The sequence below is a fragment of the Mesocricetus auratus genome, unplaced genomic scaffold (genome assembly GCF_017639785.1).
Source record: "Mesocricetus auratus isolate SY011 unplaced genomic scaffold, BCM_Maur_2.0 Super-Scaffold_100031, whole genome shotgun sequence".
Classification (NCBI taxonomy): Eukaryota; Metazoa; Chordata; class Mammalia; order Rodentia; family Cricetidae; genus Mesocricetus; species Mesocricetus auratus.
Window position 1 is genome coordinate 11355856 of NW_024429212.1, and position 17196 is coordinate 11373051.

Sequence of the window (17196 nt, forward strand, 5' to 3'; positions counted from 1 at the left end):
GTCAACACACAGTGAGCATACTGACTGTGGTGAGGTCACGCCCTCTCCACAAAGCAGTGTGGGATTTCAAATTACTGTAGCCAGATAAAGCAAATGGTACATGCCCACCTGACTGCCTGCTTACTCCTGGATTTCTGAATCTGCCAAGTGATAAACCGTGACTAATGGAGTCCTTTGAAATTTCATGATTGTGCCAGAAAAGGATGTCTGTCTCAGTAGTCGGTGTGGTCAAGGGCGAGGGCGAGGTGTGGTTACAGATCTGGGAAGAAAGTGCTAAGTGGCCAGGGCTGACAAGGGAGCCCTAGGGAGGATGGAAATCAACATCTGAAGGTCCTCTGTGGAACAGGTGCTCACTGCACAGTTGTGGGAACCTGGGTTCTGCTCTCCAGCACCCATTTGAAAAAGCGTGGCATGCAAGCACTTCTGAAGACAGGAGAGACAGAGTTTCTGTATCACCGGAGTCACAGCCGTTTGGACTCAGACAAACACACAGAAGCTTCTATTAATTAAAACTTGTTGGGCCGGTGGCTCAGGCTTCTCGTTGGCTAGCTCTCTCTTAATTCTGTACCCATTTTGCCACGAGGCTGTGGCTTACCCATAATGCTCCAGAACGGTTCCTCCTTCAGTGACTATGTGACGTCTTCCTGGTGACTTCCTGCATTCCTCTTCCCAGGATTCCTAGTCCGGTAGCCCCACCAGCTACTGGCCAGTCAGCATTAATTCAGCAGCCCATAAGGGAAGCATATATTCAACAGCGTGCAGAAGGACATCTTCCATCACATTTTGCTGAGATGCTATGGGTAGGATACTATATGGCAATGGGTGTCCTGGTCCTCTGGATCTTACAATCTTCCGGCCCCTCTTCGGTGATAGTCCCTGAGTCTTAGATATAGAAGTTTCATTGAAGATACAGTAACTTGGGCTTCACATCCCATGGTCTTCTGTATTTTGATTAGTTGTGGATCTCTGAAAAAGCCGAATAATGAAAGTACCAGTTGACAGCTTATTGTAGATGGGGAGATTTTACATGGCCCCACCCTAAATGAGGAGGTATAGGAAATCATTGGATGCTGAGAGAATCAGTTCTCTCTACAGATAGGTTTCCTGATAGGTTATCCAATTCCAAGTGGTTGTCGATATATATATATATATATATGTATATATATATATGTCAATATATATATATATATGGGGGCAATCATGGGGAAGGAAGAAGGATGTAAATGATGGAAATATAATAGTAAGTTACTTCTTTGGAAAATAAAAATGTTAATTATTTATAAATCCTGACATATCAGATGAGCTTGTACACCCAGCTTGGGAGGAAGGCATGGGAAAACCTGTGGGGTATACTAGCTGACCAGCATACACTAATTTATAAGTAACAGGCCTGTGAGAGATATCACCCCCCAAATACATAAATAAACAAATAAACAAACAAGGAGGAGAGTGACAGAGCAATATATATATATATATATATATATATATGTGACATTGACTTTCAGCCTCCACACGCACTAACATCTACATGCACACAGACATGCACAGACACACACACAAACACACACACACAACAATGCGCACAGAAGTAACTGTGAGATAAATCAGTGAACATCACTATAAACAGAAGGAAAAATGAAATGAGTAAGCAATCATGAATTCAATTCGACATTTGACTTATGTGAACTATGAATGACCCACATCCCTTTTTCTAGGTTTATGAAACGACCTTTTTGCATATTTTCTGATTAACAATTTTAAGATAATTTATGGAAGTTAAATGAATGCTTAAACTCGTAGGGAGACCCAGGGATTTTCATTATCTTACTAATTTCTTGTTTTTCTGGTGCAGGTATTACTGTTGAATTATATACCTTCATAAGTGAAAAGTGAGATTTAAAATAAACGCAATTATAAAGAAAGCAGCTCATTTCATATTTATACCTCAACTGTAAGATGAGTAGGCATTTGTAGATCTTGTATATGGTATGAGTCATCACCTCACTTAATAATACTGAAGTTATTTTGTGTCCTAGACTACTGTGATGGGTAGCCAATGGTCCAGAACAACCCTGAAAGTCATCTTGATTTTATTTTTGCAAATACAAATTATCTGGCTATTTTATTTAATCCAAATTTTTTGTTGTTGGCCCTCAAAGCAGTTACTTTCATGAAATATTTAGCCTCTCCTGAATTTCTATTAGCAAAGCAATGATTTAATATTCTGATATAGGAAAAGAAAGACTACTGATATATAAGTGATACAATCTAAAAACCAACTTAAATGCTGGCTCAATGGCTCAGAGGCTAAACTACTTGTCATGCAAGCCTCATAACCAGAGCTCCTTCCCTGGAAGTTTTGTATAAGCAGAAGGAGAGAATAAAGACCATAAAGTGGTTCTCTATCCTCCACACATGTATAATGGCATGTGCACATCTACCTACACATGTAATGCAGATGTATTAATAATAACATGTAATACAGACATAGTAATAACAAAATTTATTGAAAATGATGAAAGGAAATCAACCTCAGATCTGTGTGCAGGAGAATGTCTTTAAACTGTGAGTGTGACCTCATCATGCACATGAGCTCCTAAGAAAGGGCATTCCTGATTACATAATATTGAAACCACTGTCCTCACACTTAGTGACCTGTCAGGTGGCTCAGGAAAATCTGAATTCAGCAGTGATGGCCTTATGCCTGCCCCTACAATAGTTAAAGTGCAGTCCCTGAGTTTTGCTTTGTCCAACCTCTCCTATCTAGGGTTTCCTAAAATGCTGGCCATGATTTATCCAAAAGTGCCCAACGAAGATACATTTTCTCAGCTTGAGAGTCTGTGAAGGCTGGAATTTATCTTGCTGCCAGACACAAAAGAGGTTGAAAATTCCCAAGTCCTGCATCACTGCTGAGGAGCAAACGAACTGATTTCTGTGTCAGTTATTCCATTTGCTCCCGGGAGCAATTGTTCTTCCCAGAATCAAGTCCTCTTGACTGTCTTCCAAACCTCATAGTAATTCTTGCCAAGCCATTTTAGAGAGGCGGTTCTTGGAGAACACACAGCTGTATGGAATGGAACTTGTGCTTCAGGCCAGCCCACACTACAGGGTTTGCAGAATGCAAACCACTGTCCACCATACCTTAACAACAGTTTTGGAAAATATTCATCTTTGGGGACTCCATACTAAGGTCTAGCAAGTTTTCTATGCAAGCAACCTCAAAGAATGGTTCAGTAATCAATTCCATCAGTCTTCTATAAGATTAAATTCAAAAGGATGAAAGTATGAAGCAATGGTATACTGTCCCCCACTCATGCAATCTTTCCAGTACAGTGTTCATTCCCTGGGGATGGAAGCCTTGTCTGTTTTCTGCTCATCACTATCATCCTCAGTCAAACATGCTGCCTGTGAATCATTATATACTGAGGAAATGCATTGCAGCCCTCTTCTCAACACTTCTTCCCATGCTCCTTCAAACCCAGGAAAGAATCCCACAGACAAAGACACAAGGAATTGTGTGTCTTAATGGTATCAGAGCTAAAATGTTATTTGCAATTGGTAGCTGCTGGGAGAGGAAAATCAGGTTTTTTTCCAGTGGGGGGGTGACTCTGGATGTACCTACTTACTGCACCACAGGGATGGACCCACACTCAAGAGGAGTCACCCAACATCCTTCATTTTGGAATTATTCTTAAAGGAAGACATGAAGTTGGATGGGTAGAGAGGTAAGAGACAATCTGGGAGGAATTGCAGGATAGAAATAAATATAATCAAATTTATATAGCATGAAATTCTGAAAGAATAAATAACATTCTTTTTCTAAATATCAACATTCAAATTCAGAGGAAGATTGTCTTGATCATGTTTATAAATACAGTTACATTTGCTTGTAGAAATACTAATGTTGAGATGTTCTCTATTATAGTACCCAGAAATAAATTTATATATTATATACCAGTAAAAGACTAATTATCAAAATGCACTCAATTTATTTGATAGAAATTATTTAATGAGAATTCGGAACAAAATTAAGGTCTGGAAAATACTCAGCAGATGTAATGATCTATGTTGATAGGATGTCTTAACTAAAAGATGTAAGTTCTGGGGAAAAATGGTTTGTCAAAATAATCGAATTATTTTGTTTAGAAACTCCCAGTAACCATGGAACTTAAAAATAAGCAATGAGCCACAATTATAATGTATTTCATCCTCTGATTATCATAAAGCTTGTTGCAAATGGTTGGTCTAACAGCTGAGTGCAACATTGTTCTCCATAAATCGCAGATGAGAAATAATCATCTTGTAAATTATTTTATACTAATGTATGGATAAGTGAAGACCTTTAGGTGGACAGAGTTTTATGTAATTGTGTGACTCTGGTTCTTGGTCTGAGTCCAAGTGTGATGCGTGTTTCAATTGAGGTTGTATATCTACACATGTGGCATTGTCCACATTAGAGCTTCAGAGAATAGAAGAGAATTACAGGATTCTTCTATTTAATTTGGATTTAAAAATACCCTTGTGTCTGGAAACTTAAGGCATGAAAAGGTCTCATTTCCTTTATTAAAGGAAATATTTGGTATTTGGATAGCAGCACACTGAATAGTGTGTTGGGCCATACAATGTAATGGAAAGTGTTAGGGTCTAAACCCATAGACTATGGCTTAAATTTCAGAATATACAGTTATTAGTTATGCCAGATAGCTCATAATACCATGATTATTCAAAATTGGATCCTTCCATGGAGAATAGAAAAACAAATCCTTCCATTCAAAATTGTGATGACCAAATATGTAAAATATGTAAGTATTGTCAGGCATGTTGGAGAGTAGAGGACCTGGCATTTACTTTCATCTGTGTGAGGCCATAGGAAGATCATTTCACATTACTACACTGAAATAGTGATAAGAGTACAATATGCATGCATCCTTGCCATTTATAGTATGTGCTTATCTTCCACAGTGACTAGGGTTGGATTCCCAGGTTCTCGCTTTATTTCATTGCTCCATGTCCCTCTGTCCTTGGCAGTGCCCTACTTAGTTTTAACGTTAACTTGACACAACCTAGAAATCACCTGGGTGATAAGACTGAGTTGAGGAATTCCCTAATCAGATTGGTTGTGGTCATGTCAGTTGGAGGGTTGTCTTTATTGTTAATTGAAGCAAGAGTGTCCAGCCCACCATAGATAGTACCCATTCTCTGGACTAGCTGAGCAGGAGCCTGAAGGAACCATGGAGTGACATCCTCTATCATTATAACTGTCCTTCTTGGGCAGTAAGATTCTTGGTCAGGGGTGTTGCTTTGCAATAGAAATTAGGCTTATCATCAAGTTCCTGTTTGAGTTTTTGCCCCAATTTTCTTCCATAATTGGTTGTAGCCTATAAGCAGAAATGAACCTTTTTCTCTCTTAATTCACTTTTGGTCAGGATATGTATCACAGCAGTAGAAATAAAATTAGAGCAGTCAGTGATAATCTCCAGTGTTCAGATCTTCAAACTAGATGATTCTCTGAATAAATTTAACTAACAGTGTAAATGGCATAATAATTTTTCAGTGCTAAAAAACACAGCTGTCCAGAATCTTGAACATCATCTCCATAGAAAATTCTGCTAGACATGGACATTTCTGTTGCTAGCACATCAAAACTCACCACCCTGTTGAATTTGATTTTTTTCTCCAGAATGTATGCAATGACATCAAACTTTCCTCAGATATCACTGAATTGGAGGTGTACCTTTTCTAAAACAAAGAAGGGTATGTGCATGTTAAATGCACATGTATTGAACATATCCACTGTATTTAGGATGACCATATGTCTCAGCTACCCTTGTACCATTCCTAATTTACAGAAGATACTCCATATGGTTAAACACATGTTCTTGGCAGCAGTGTTACGATTTGGATTACTTATGTAGCCACCCTAACCATTATTTGCTCCTGTTAAATGCAGACAGCATTCATACATTCTCTGTCTTCTCATACTCATTAGATAATTCTAAAGACTTCAACAGTTGTGTCAGAATTTCACTCACAAAATCAAAGTTATTTGCTATCTCTAGCAAACAGAAGAGCATGTAAACACACACACACACACACACACACACACACACACACACACACACACCACCGCCACCACCAGCAATGTACTATAATTTCTCCATGTCCGTGAGTTTTAGATGCTCTTTTCCCCTGTTTTCTATCCAATCCTGTCCTGTCTTGATAATCCATCATCTTTCCATTAATTTATTACCTCAGCGTTATCATCTAAACACCCCAACTCTATATTTATATCTGTTCATATTCTTATATGAATATATATGTATGTGAGTATTTGTGCATGCACAGATGATCAAATGTATAAAAATAAGATAATTAATGTAAAATATATGTTCCCTATTTCTTGATTCACAGTATTAACTAGATCTCAAATTTCACATCCTCCATCATGTTGTGTACATTCCCTGTGTTTTCAAGGCACAGTTCAATCATGTTCTGGGAATGTTAAGTATGAAGATTCTTGGTAATCTTTTATAAATATTCAGTAGAGACTATAAAATATCTTCTATTATATTTGAATTAATAGTCTTGGTTATATCATATGCCATGCAATACACAGAACACAATTCTTTAACTACCTGCTTTGTGATTTTCCAACAGATAATTTGATGTTTCACAAGGATGCTTGCAAATAGCATGGAGCCATGGAAATATGTTCAATGTTAAAACACCTTTTGGATGTACTCTTTGTTTAACAGCTGTGATAGAGGGAATGCTGTGATTGTACCATTGACTATGTGTATATATAGATAAAACAAGCAGAGGAAAAGTGACTAGAAACTATGTCTATCAAATATTCAATGTTAGTGGTATTGGAGAGAAGACAAGGAACTGCCCATGACTCGGGAAATCCACCCTCAGGTTTGTCTCCGGGCCATAAAACTTTCTTGGTGCAAAAGCTCTTCTCTAGATTGAAGAATTGGACAGTAAGATAGAGGTGACAGATTGAGCATCCTGAGCGTGGGCCTTTCCATATTACATCAAGAGCAGGTTTCTTATCCCCTGTGGTTGGTCACTTTACTTAATGAGCAAACATAACAGCGGCATGCAGGAAATACATTTTACCAAGTTTTCTGTATAGAGGAGTAAGATCTGTGCCTGTGATTAGATATCAAATTATAGTGGTTTGTCTGGATAGACAAGTACTTGAAGAAACAGACCAGAAGTAAAATTTCTGACAAGAAACTCTGTGTAAAAGATGTCTGAATACATCTCTTTCAACTGGAAATTAGGTGAAAATATTTTTGTTATATAGGGATGATTATATAACTTAAATCTCGTAGAAGACCTTAGTAATTAAGTAGGTAGCATTACACATCATATAGGTAACAGTATACCTATTCCCTAGCCAATACTATTATTGCACTTTGGAATCCTCAATAGAATGGACATATGATTGGAAATAGAGTTTATACATAGATTCTTATGAACATACTCTGCTTGGATTTTGCTCTCATTGAGTGCCCAGTCTGAGTGCCCAGTGTTCTAGAGACAAAAGCCTGATTCTTAGATGATGCCCTATTCCCCAGCTGATGGTATACACATCTGCCTGCTTGGTGATTCCATCAGACAGCTCCCTTCATATGGAAAATACATTGTGTTGGACTGTGACTCTGGATGAGGCTGACCAAGACAGACTCCTATAATATTCTACACTTCATCCTGGTCACATAAAGCATAACTTCTAATCTAGTAGTTTGCTGCATAGCAACAGAAGTGCAGCAATGATTCAAGGTCTGCACAGGTATCATCTTATCTCTTGATTTCCTAAAAATGCTCACTTGATAACACCATAGAAAGGGATTTTCTGTACTCAGTTCCTGGGTTAAACTGGTTGGTGTCTTTGCTTTGCAAGGATGTTACAGCATTCTCCAGATGGTATGTCCTCTAAATTGGTGCTCAACATGCACGGCCAATTTTTTTCAAGGAAATCGTCCTTGCATACATAATGTCAGTATACAAAAGTTAAATTTGATAGTCCATTTTGTTCAATTAACAAAATACTTGTTTTTTATTTTAGTTTCAAAATGTTATTGCAAAGCAGCATATATGCCCTGTACATACCAATGCTTCTAGATCAAAGAATATATTAAACATATGACTAGGTTTGGAAGAGAATCATAAAATCACATTGCACAATAAATTCAGGAAATTATAATTCTGTCCATAGTTCTCTTTTTTTGGGACTGATTCTTTTGGTATTCAAATACTGCTAAAGTACACAATGTTAAAAAGGAATGAGCATTCACAAAGATTTCATAAGACGACAGAATTAAATTCATTCAGGTTTTGATTCTTCACCTTTGCAATGATGGCATCATAATTATTTATTTCATGCTGGTTTTTCCATATCAGAAACACATTCCATCCAGAGTTTTTCATGTAGGGTTTGCATTGGAAGCAAGCATAAGTGAGCAAAAAATCTCTAAAAAGTTTCTTGGAATGAATGAGGTCAGCAGAGTCATGTCACGGCTCCTTTCAAAACTGAGTGGTCTCCAATTTAATACCTATAAAGAATACAAATGTGCATAGCATAACAGTAGCATGTCCGACTTCCACAATATGTCCACCAACCAAATAAAGTCAAATAAAGTTGTCTTCAAAAACAAAAAAAGAATACAAGTGTTACTAGATGACAAGTAACCTAAACAAACCCATTAAAATTTACACACTATTGGGGTGGAGGGATAGCGTAGAGGTTAAGAGCACTGGCTACTCTTCCAGAGTACCTGGGTTCAATTCCCAGCACACACATGGTGACTCACAATTGTCTGTAATTTCAGTTCCAGGCCTGCCACCCTCACACAAATATATATGTAGGCAAAACACCAATGCACACAAATAAATTATTTAAAAAAAAAAGGCCGGGCTGTGGTGGCGCACACCTTTAATCCCAGCACTCGGGAGGCAGAGGCAGGCAGATCTCTGTGAGTTCGAGGCCGGGCTGGACCGACAGCCTCCAAAACAATACAGAGACCCTGTCTCATAAAACCAAAAAAAATTTTTTACACACTATTATCAGCTTTAAGAGAACCAAGTTGTTAGGAATTCAGCTATATATGGTATTTGGAGAGAGAACTTTCTGATAACAACTGAAGTCATGCAGGATATTCTGTGACTTAGAATTGCGGTGTATTCTTTTACCTGTGCACTTCTATCTTAAGTGTGTATGCATATGTTAATGTGAGGAGACAGATAGTTTACTTGTGTGTGCACAAATATATGGAGTTCTGACGTCAACCTGGAAGTCATGTCTCAGGTACCAGACTTGTTTGATGAGATGAGTTTTCATCATGGATCATAGCTCATCAATTACACATTTTTCACTAGTCAACGAGTCCCAGAAACAGACGTAACTCCACTTCCCCAGTTCATGGATTATAAGCATATGTGACCATGTATGGTGCATTTTCACATGGGTTTTCAGATATGACTTAGGCTTTTCTGATCTTAAGGTACTTTCCCAACAGATGTTCTCCATGACCCCCTAAACTGGTATGCCCTTAAGATTCCAGATAGACTAAATTACTATTTAAATATTGCTTACATTTTCAGTGAATATCACTATTTTAAGCATTACAAAAATTCCTGCATTTTTGTCATTTTATTCAATGTTTCTCCCTTAACATTAAGCACTTTAGAATTTATATCCCTAAACACAACACGTCTTATCATAGAAATTTATAAAACATCATTAGTAATTATATCATTCTGATATCTTATAATTTCATAGAACTTGCCACTTTAGTTACTGGAAGGGAGGGTAATTGTTTCATAGTCTAAATACATTCTTGAAACTTGCTCATAAATATCTTCAAAACTAATTTTCAAATTGTCTTCTCTATGAAAGAAATTACCTTTGATTTTAGGTGATTTTATTATGACTATTTTATTGTAAATGTAATCGTTTTTCTATGTCAAGTTTTTGCATAGAAGATTATACGTTTCACGAATATTATTCTACTTTGGCTACAACTTACCCAGCTTGAAAACTTTCTAAAACTTGCTAAAGGCCTGGTATTTCCACAAATCTAATGAAAAGGATTTCTCAAAGGCATGAGCAAAGCATTTCTACTTAAATTGAAAGTATCCACAAAGTATATTAATATATAACTGATATCCACCAAAGACTGTATCGACTTAAGAATGATGTGCATGTCAGTCCTCTGTGATATAACCATGTGTACAATGACAACTCTGTTAATTAACAGTTGACCCAAACAACACGGTAATCCCAAAGGTACATTCTTTGTAATGGAACTTATTTCTAGTGTAAAATTCTACAAATGTCAAAAAACAAAACAATTAAACTAAAAAAAATCTATGTTGTTAGGCCTCAGATGCCTGGCCTGGTATATCCTGGGATATCAGTCCATACACACTAATCAACATAAAGAAAGGAGTATCCCTTCAGGCTTGCTTGCTTTTGGCTCTAGGTAGCAATGCTTCCAAGCAGGTGGGATGGTATGATATGAGAGCATGAGCTACTGAAGATTGACAAATACAAAGCCTATTCAATCACATGACTTCTAAAAACAATTTCATTTGATTGTTTCACCTAAAAAATTTCCATGTCCCTGAAAAATTCTGGGGTCCCTGGTATGTCTTAATACCATTCTTCATTGAGGATCACTTGCCTGAAATAGAAAGGACAACTATGATTTATAAATTATAATATAGCTTTCTTATGATACAATCTTTTAAAAAATTATGGTTTTTCAGTTTCTGCTTGAATTTCTAAAGTTGTCACTGAAAGATGAATATTTAAATGGTTTTTCTTTTATGGACTCATTTTGATTTATTTGTAACAACATGATAAATAATCAGTATTTTACACACATTAAAGTATACTTATGCAAGATTTGCTTTCCTACATGCCAGAGGCTGAGACAAGAGGACTGTTGAGTTTGAATTTGAGGCCACTTTATGTTACAAATGAAGATCTTGTATCAAAAATATATATTTGCACATTTTTCATATTCAGAAAAATACTCATGTATTTATTTGTGTTTGTATATATGATCAATACTGGATTAAAGTGCTTATTATATGCATGTGTGACCATGCCTATTTCAGCTTTGCTTTTAACCCACCAATGTAAGTATCAACTTGGTAATATAACAAAGAATGATTTATGTTTTCTGATAACTTCTGTCTTACTTTTATGGATATGGGCTTAGTCCAGAGTAATTCAAGCATTTTTCCTGCCAGAAGTCAGCTATGTCAATGTAACTATGTATGTTGTGAGAATAGACGTGCTTATATTCATCTCCTTAAACTTATGTTTAAGGAAGTCACGCTCACAACTTATGTCAATCATATACCTTCAAGCTCTTACACTGATTTCCCAAACAGGAAAATCATGATAATGAATAATTTAACATATAAATAACCTAAATACATATTCTTAGACTACAAATCAACTCAGCATGCTCAAAGATATCTAGGAGTTTTTGATAGGTAACATGAGCTTTTTACTTATGTTCTAATAGGATTTTTCTCTTATATTATCATACAGTTGATGATTTCCAACCTGAATCTCAAATCCAATGGGAAATTTCCTACCTGCTACTTAGGTTTCACAGTAATGGAAGCTGCTGTCTGTGCTGACTGTTAGGAAAGTATGGATGTCAATGGTCAGACCCAGTGTTAGACACCGCAGGCTACAATGCCAACCTGCTATGCAGGATGTGGCCACCAGTGCAAAAATGGCAGGACTGCCTTTAGGGTGACTGTCTGCTTAGTCTCTGATCAACAGAAGGGAGTTCCTGGCTGGTACCATAAACCCAGTCAAAGTCCATGGATAGAGAGCTCATAAGTTCTAGGGAGAAGCCTACTATTGTTCTGATAATTGGTCATGTTTTTAAAACTTAATGAGGGAGGAGTATACATCAGATAGATGTCAAATAGCAGTCGGCTTTTTAAGATATATGCCATTTCCATAAATTGAGAAGGGACACATACTTTAAGTTATAGTGATAATTACTACTATGTACTTATTTACAAACAATATTTTTCTAAAGCATAAAATCTTGGGAATATCTTTTCAAAAAAGATGTTTTCGGTTCTTAATACAAATAACTTCAGTTGCTCAAAGCTCAGTGTTTCAATGCCCTCTGTGACTGACTACAACAATCATGTCAACTTTGAACCTGCCTAGTAGATGAAAAAGTCCTAAAAACACTGGAAGGAAAGAAAAAAAAAGGTATTAGATTGTTGAGGGGGCTACTCAGGGTTTCTGGATATAGCTCATACACAACTCCTGAGATGGAGTGGATCCCAGAAATATCTGGTACGGGAACAGGAGGGAAGTCAACTTCATGTGAGTATTTTGTCTACTCTGGTAGACTTGTGTGCATTTTTGAGGGATTTTTGAGTAGGTGTAAAAGGTTAGACTCACATAAAAATTTCATAATCTAAGAAGATCTTTGAAGGCAGGGAAAATAATCAGACTGAGATGTGAAACACAATACTTAATTACGAAATGTCATAGGAAGTTCTAAAGAGAAATAGCACTACTACATATGGTATTGGCTATGAAGTCATAGAACCCTGCAGGCAAGACCTTTAGGCCACCTTCATTGACAAAATGAGTCAGCACGAGGGTGCTGGCTGGAAAGGAAAATGAAATGAAGCTGACTTTGAGGCTCATTTGGCATTTGTCATCCCTCCCTAAGAGAGAGATGTGCAGAGAATCAGGGGGAAAAAAGGTTTCGAGTTAATGGCCTAGGAGGATCCCCAGGAAGACCTGGGCTTTGTCTTAAGGGAAATAGGGATGGCTTGTAGAGACTTATTTCCAGCACCTCCCAGGGCTGTTACCCAAAACATTTAGCTAATTATGTAGCTTTTAAAGGGTTTTAATTTTCTTTAGAGAGAGCGTCTTGTCCTATAGTCCAGATTGGCCCCAAAATCTAATCAATTTTCCTCTCATTTCAATCTTCCAAAGACTAGGAAAGCGGCAATTAGGCTCTGCACCAGGCTGTAGCCTTTTCTGAAGCTCTTGAAGGCAAAATGCAAAGAGCTGTAAATGTCAAGACCTTATGAAGAATGCCATTCTAGAATCATGTGATCTAACAAGACGTAAAAAAAAAAAAAGCTTTTTTTTTGGCGAGACACAACATGATGCTTTGGAAAGGACCAGGAGAATCCATCCTTACTGAGAGCATGCACAACAGACATCACACTGCAGGTTGATTAATGCATAGATAAGAAGTCAAAGCTCTGCTTAAAACAGATAATATAAGACACACTTTGGGTGCTTTGTTGCACCGATGTTCTGAACCACGAGGAACTGCAATGGAAATACACCCAGAGCATTTCACACAACAGGCACAACAATGAAGGTGCTTGAATGCCCACGGCTGTTTAAGGAGAAAAGCAAAGTGGGAAAACAGAATTAGAGGAAAAGTCTTAGCATAGCACTATAATCCTGTCCATCAGATGCAGTGTTTTATCAGTAGGTATTTGCCCCATGAATGGGTGTTTATTTAGTGAAGTATGGGGCCACTCCGTTGTTTTCTGACACACTGGTGAAGTTCCTAATGGGCAATAGTTTTAGGAAGGTAGGAATAACTGTCTAGGGTTGCAATATTTTCAGACACAGTCTCAAGTCATTTTTAATGATTTACCTAGGCCTTTGCCCCTGGGAAATGTCACCAACCCGATGGAGAGGGCACTGAGTTTTTTTATCTTCTGCTAAATTAGTTTCCCTGTGGGAGGCAGCTGGGCTACTATAGAGGGGAAGTCTGACTGTTTGGGGTGTGGGCATTGCCATTTTATAATTGCAACGATGTGCTGGCTTGGCAAAGCTTCAAATACTCTTTTTGAACCTATCTGATCACTTCCAGAATGGAGAGGTTCTATTTGGTTATGGTTCATGGGCAGTCATTTGAAAATGGGCATGCATTTCAGTGGTATAATGTCTAGAGCGGGCATTTCCCCCACATCTTCCTCCAAACATAAGCAGTGGTGAAAGGCAGTTTTAATAGCTAATAAGGTCAAAGAGAATAAATGGAAAATTTGGAGTAGGAATCACTTTTGAAGTGACTTGGGCAGGAGTCTCACACAGACTGTGGAGAAAGACCCAAATGGGAACCTTCTATGCTTCTGATCCTCGATTTTCCCACAGCAGATTCACGCTCAGGGGTCAATTTTTTCCCTTTCTTGCTGTCAGTATTTATGCATCACCCTATTTTTGATCTGACAATTCTGCTTGGTCATACATAAGGCTGCTGTTAAAACCACCTGACACATAATGTCCTCCTACATGAAAATTCTTATTTTCGATGTTTCCCGCTGAAAGATAAATATATGCAATCATACAGCATTTGACAGCCATTAAGGGAAACTTCTGCCATCTGTACTCTTCACACAATGAAGCTGGGATCGAAAAGAGCATTAGTGTGTGTCCATCAAGTACTCCTTGGTGCAAAAATTATGAGGCGTGGTAAGTAGGTGAAGCAGCATCACTTGTCTGGAGCCCTCCCAACATCCCTGTATCCCTTAGCTCCTGATTCAAGGGGCTCCCTGCCTTACAGACATGCTGCTCTATCATTCAGCAAGTGTTAGCTAATGCTTCCTTTCGATTTCTTTGTACCATTTAAAATTTCACTGACAACCTAGAGAAGACCTTGGTGCAGAGCGATTTGCAGGAGCGGAGGCCTTTTCTTCTCCCCGCGTGAAAAGAAATACAGACAGAGAAGAAGCAGAGCTACGAGGCAGTTTCGTGGTCACAGCTTGCATGCCAGTGGCAGGTGATTCCTGATTCACACATCAGCAACATGAGTTCTTCACTTCCAGACACGGCGAGGGGTGTTGAGGGAGAGGTAACGCACCAGAGACATATGGATACACCACAGTGCAGATTGGTTTCCTGCACGGCACTGTGGGAAAGTGACCACATCAAAACTAAGTGTCTATCAGTAAGAAGGATGATGTTTGAGTTGTCATGGACCAGAAACTGGAATTCATGCCCTTGTTCAAGAAGAAAGTACATTGATTGTTACATGAATTATAAAGAATCGATGAAGAATATTTAGGTCACTGAGAAAGGGGAAAGGGAAAAATTAACAAGTTTCATAGTGTGAATTATGATTTTGTTTCTTTGGTAATGCACTTTTAGTGCACAGAAATGTTAATGTATTTTGTATGCTGATGTTGTAGTGTGACATTTTATACTGATTATTTAACAGATTTTTTTAGCAGATTCTTTCATAGTTTCAACATATAAAATGATAAAATCTGCATTCAGTCCTTTGGGCTCACACTTGGAACCTCAGACATTGTGATGCAGAGGCAAAAGAATTGCTTCAAATTCAGAGGCCCCTGGGCTACATATTGAGTTCCACATCAACCTGAGAGATACAGTGAGATCTTGTCTCAAAGATGTAAACACCTGGTACTGGGGAAACACAGAAAAGGAGGGGTCACTGGGCAGAGACAACGGAAGGAAATGTTGTTTGATGATGCCGCAATGCTACCTCTTTCCATGCTAATAGGAAATTAGAAAAATCTGAAAGAAATTAGAAGGAAAAGTATTTGAATTCAGGCTTAGAATGCCTACACAACAAACCGCTGATGTCATACATGTCCGCCGCTGTTTCCTTCTCTTGCTTAGTTTTCATGAGGAGAGCTTCCGATTCCATGCTAAACACAATTCCTGAGAATGTGGTTCTTCGTTGATATTTGGCTTTTAGACCTCAGTTCGTATGTCTCTATATGGAATATTATCTTCTACAATTTTGAGAAAGTTCTTAGAGATAAGGGTAAGTGACCTGATTAGCAGACCGAAAGCTGTGTGTTCCCCGGTGAGGTCCACTTAATCTCCTGGTGCAGATCTACATGCCTCAACTACACTGAAAAGCATGAAATAGAGTTGTGTTCCGATGGAGACTCTGGCACGCGCATATTTAGCAAATTCTCCTGAAGTCGTGTAATAAGTTGAAAGATTTAACGTCAGAAAACCTAGATTCAGGAAGAGAAAACGGGAGGGGGATTACATACTGAAAACAGCTGATGACAGACGGCCTTCTATGAAACCTAACCTCTTGATTTAGAGCCAGAGGGTAGAGTTGACTGGATATGAGTATTAAAAGTCCTTAAAAGCAGAAAATGCTAACATACATGCTGAAAAAAAATGAATATCTTGGATGTAAAGTTCATTGCTTCTGTGTAATCTGAATTACCTTGATGTGATCAGGCTACACATTAAAAATGTGTGTCTAGAAATAACATGGATGTCCTTACTTGTCCAAGCACAATTTGCTGCAGACACAGCTTGTATGATGCAATGTTACCATGCAAACTGAAAACCAATATCTTAACTCCTCAGCATTGTAAACAGATTTGACCCAATTCCTTTTCATTTCCTTACTTTGTTAGGAAACTGACTGTATTAGCTACACAGCAAATAGAAATTTCTGTCATTGAAATAGAAATAATGTCAGGTTTCATTCCCCTAACTTTGTGTGTGATCTTCACAAGGGAAACCAATTTTAATGAGTTCCTGTGATGCTAGCTTATCATGAGAATTCCTCACATTGCTTTCCCAAAGGTGAATGGGGCTGAAATTGGACCCTGTCTAATCTTAACTCTGTCTTGTCTGCTCCAACTTCTATTTGTTACATTCACCCATTGCTTTCTTTTCTTATCCCTGGTCTAGACCCTGGCTAACTAATACATTTAGATTAATGGAATGTCTCTCTCGTAGTGCTCCGACTTCTGGCTTCTAGCCTCTCTGAATTTTAGCTAATCCTACTCTCATGTGTGATCCAATCCAGGAGGGCTAAGTGGTCACAAAAGGCTCTATTTTATTCCCTGGGACTTCACATCACTTGACTCCTAAGGCATCCACATCCCTGCCTTCTTTCTGACTCAAATAACCCACTTTAAAGAACACAGTTAACTCATTACTCATCCTTAACTCACGATCCCATTTTATGATCCTCACACAGAGAATCCTACTTAGAGCCCTTACAGCCCATTGCAGAGGCACACCCCTCTTCCATAATGTATCTAGTTCCCAAAGGATTTCTACAGAGGATTCCTTCATTTAACAGTCTTTAAAGATCTAAAGTGACTTCTTTACAACAAATATTGATCTGTTGTCTTCTCCTCACAGATCCTGACTGCATGGATTTT

General features: G+C 38.0%; 1 long non-coding RNA gene across 1 annotated transcript; it reads left to right on the forward strand.

Annotated features, from left to right (window-relative positions):
* Window positions 1-705: 705 nt before the first annotated feature.
* Window positions 706-7175, forward strand: LOC121135105. The gene is made up of 3 exons (XR_005872290.1): window positions 706-800; window positions 3637-3725; window positions 6658-7175. It is a non-coding gene; the product is annotated as an uncharacterized LOC121135105 (long non-coding RNA).
* Window positions 7176-17196: the final 10021 nt, after the last annotated feature.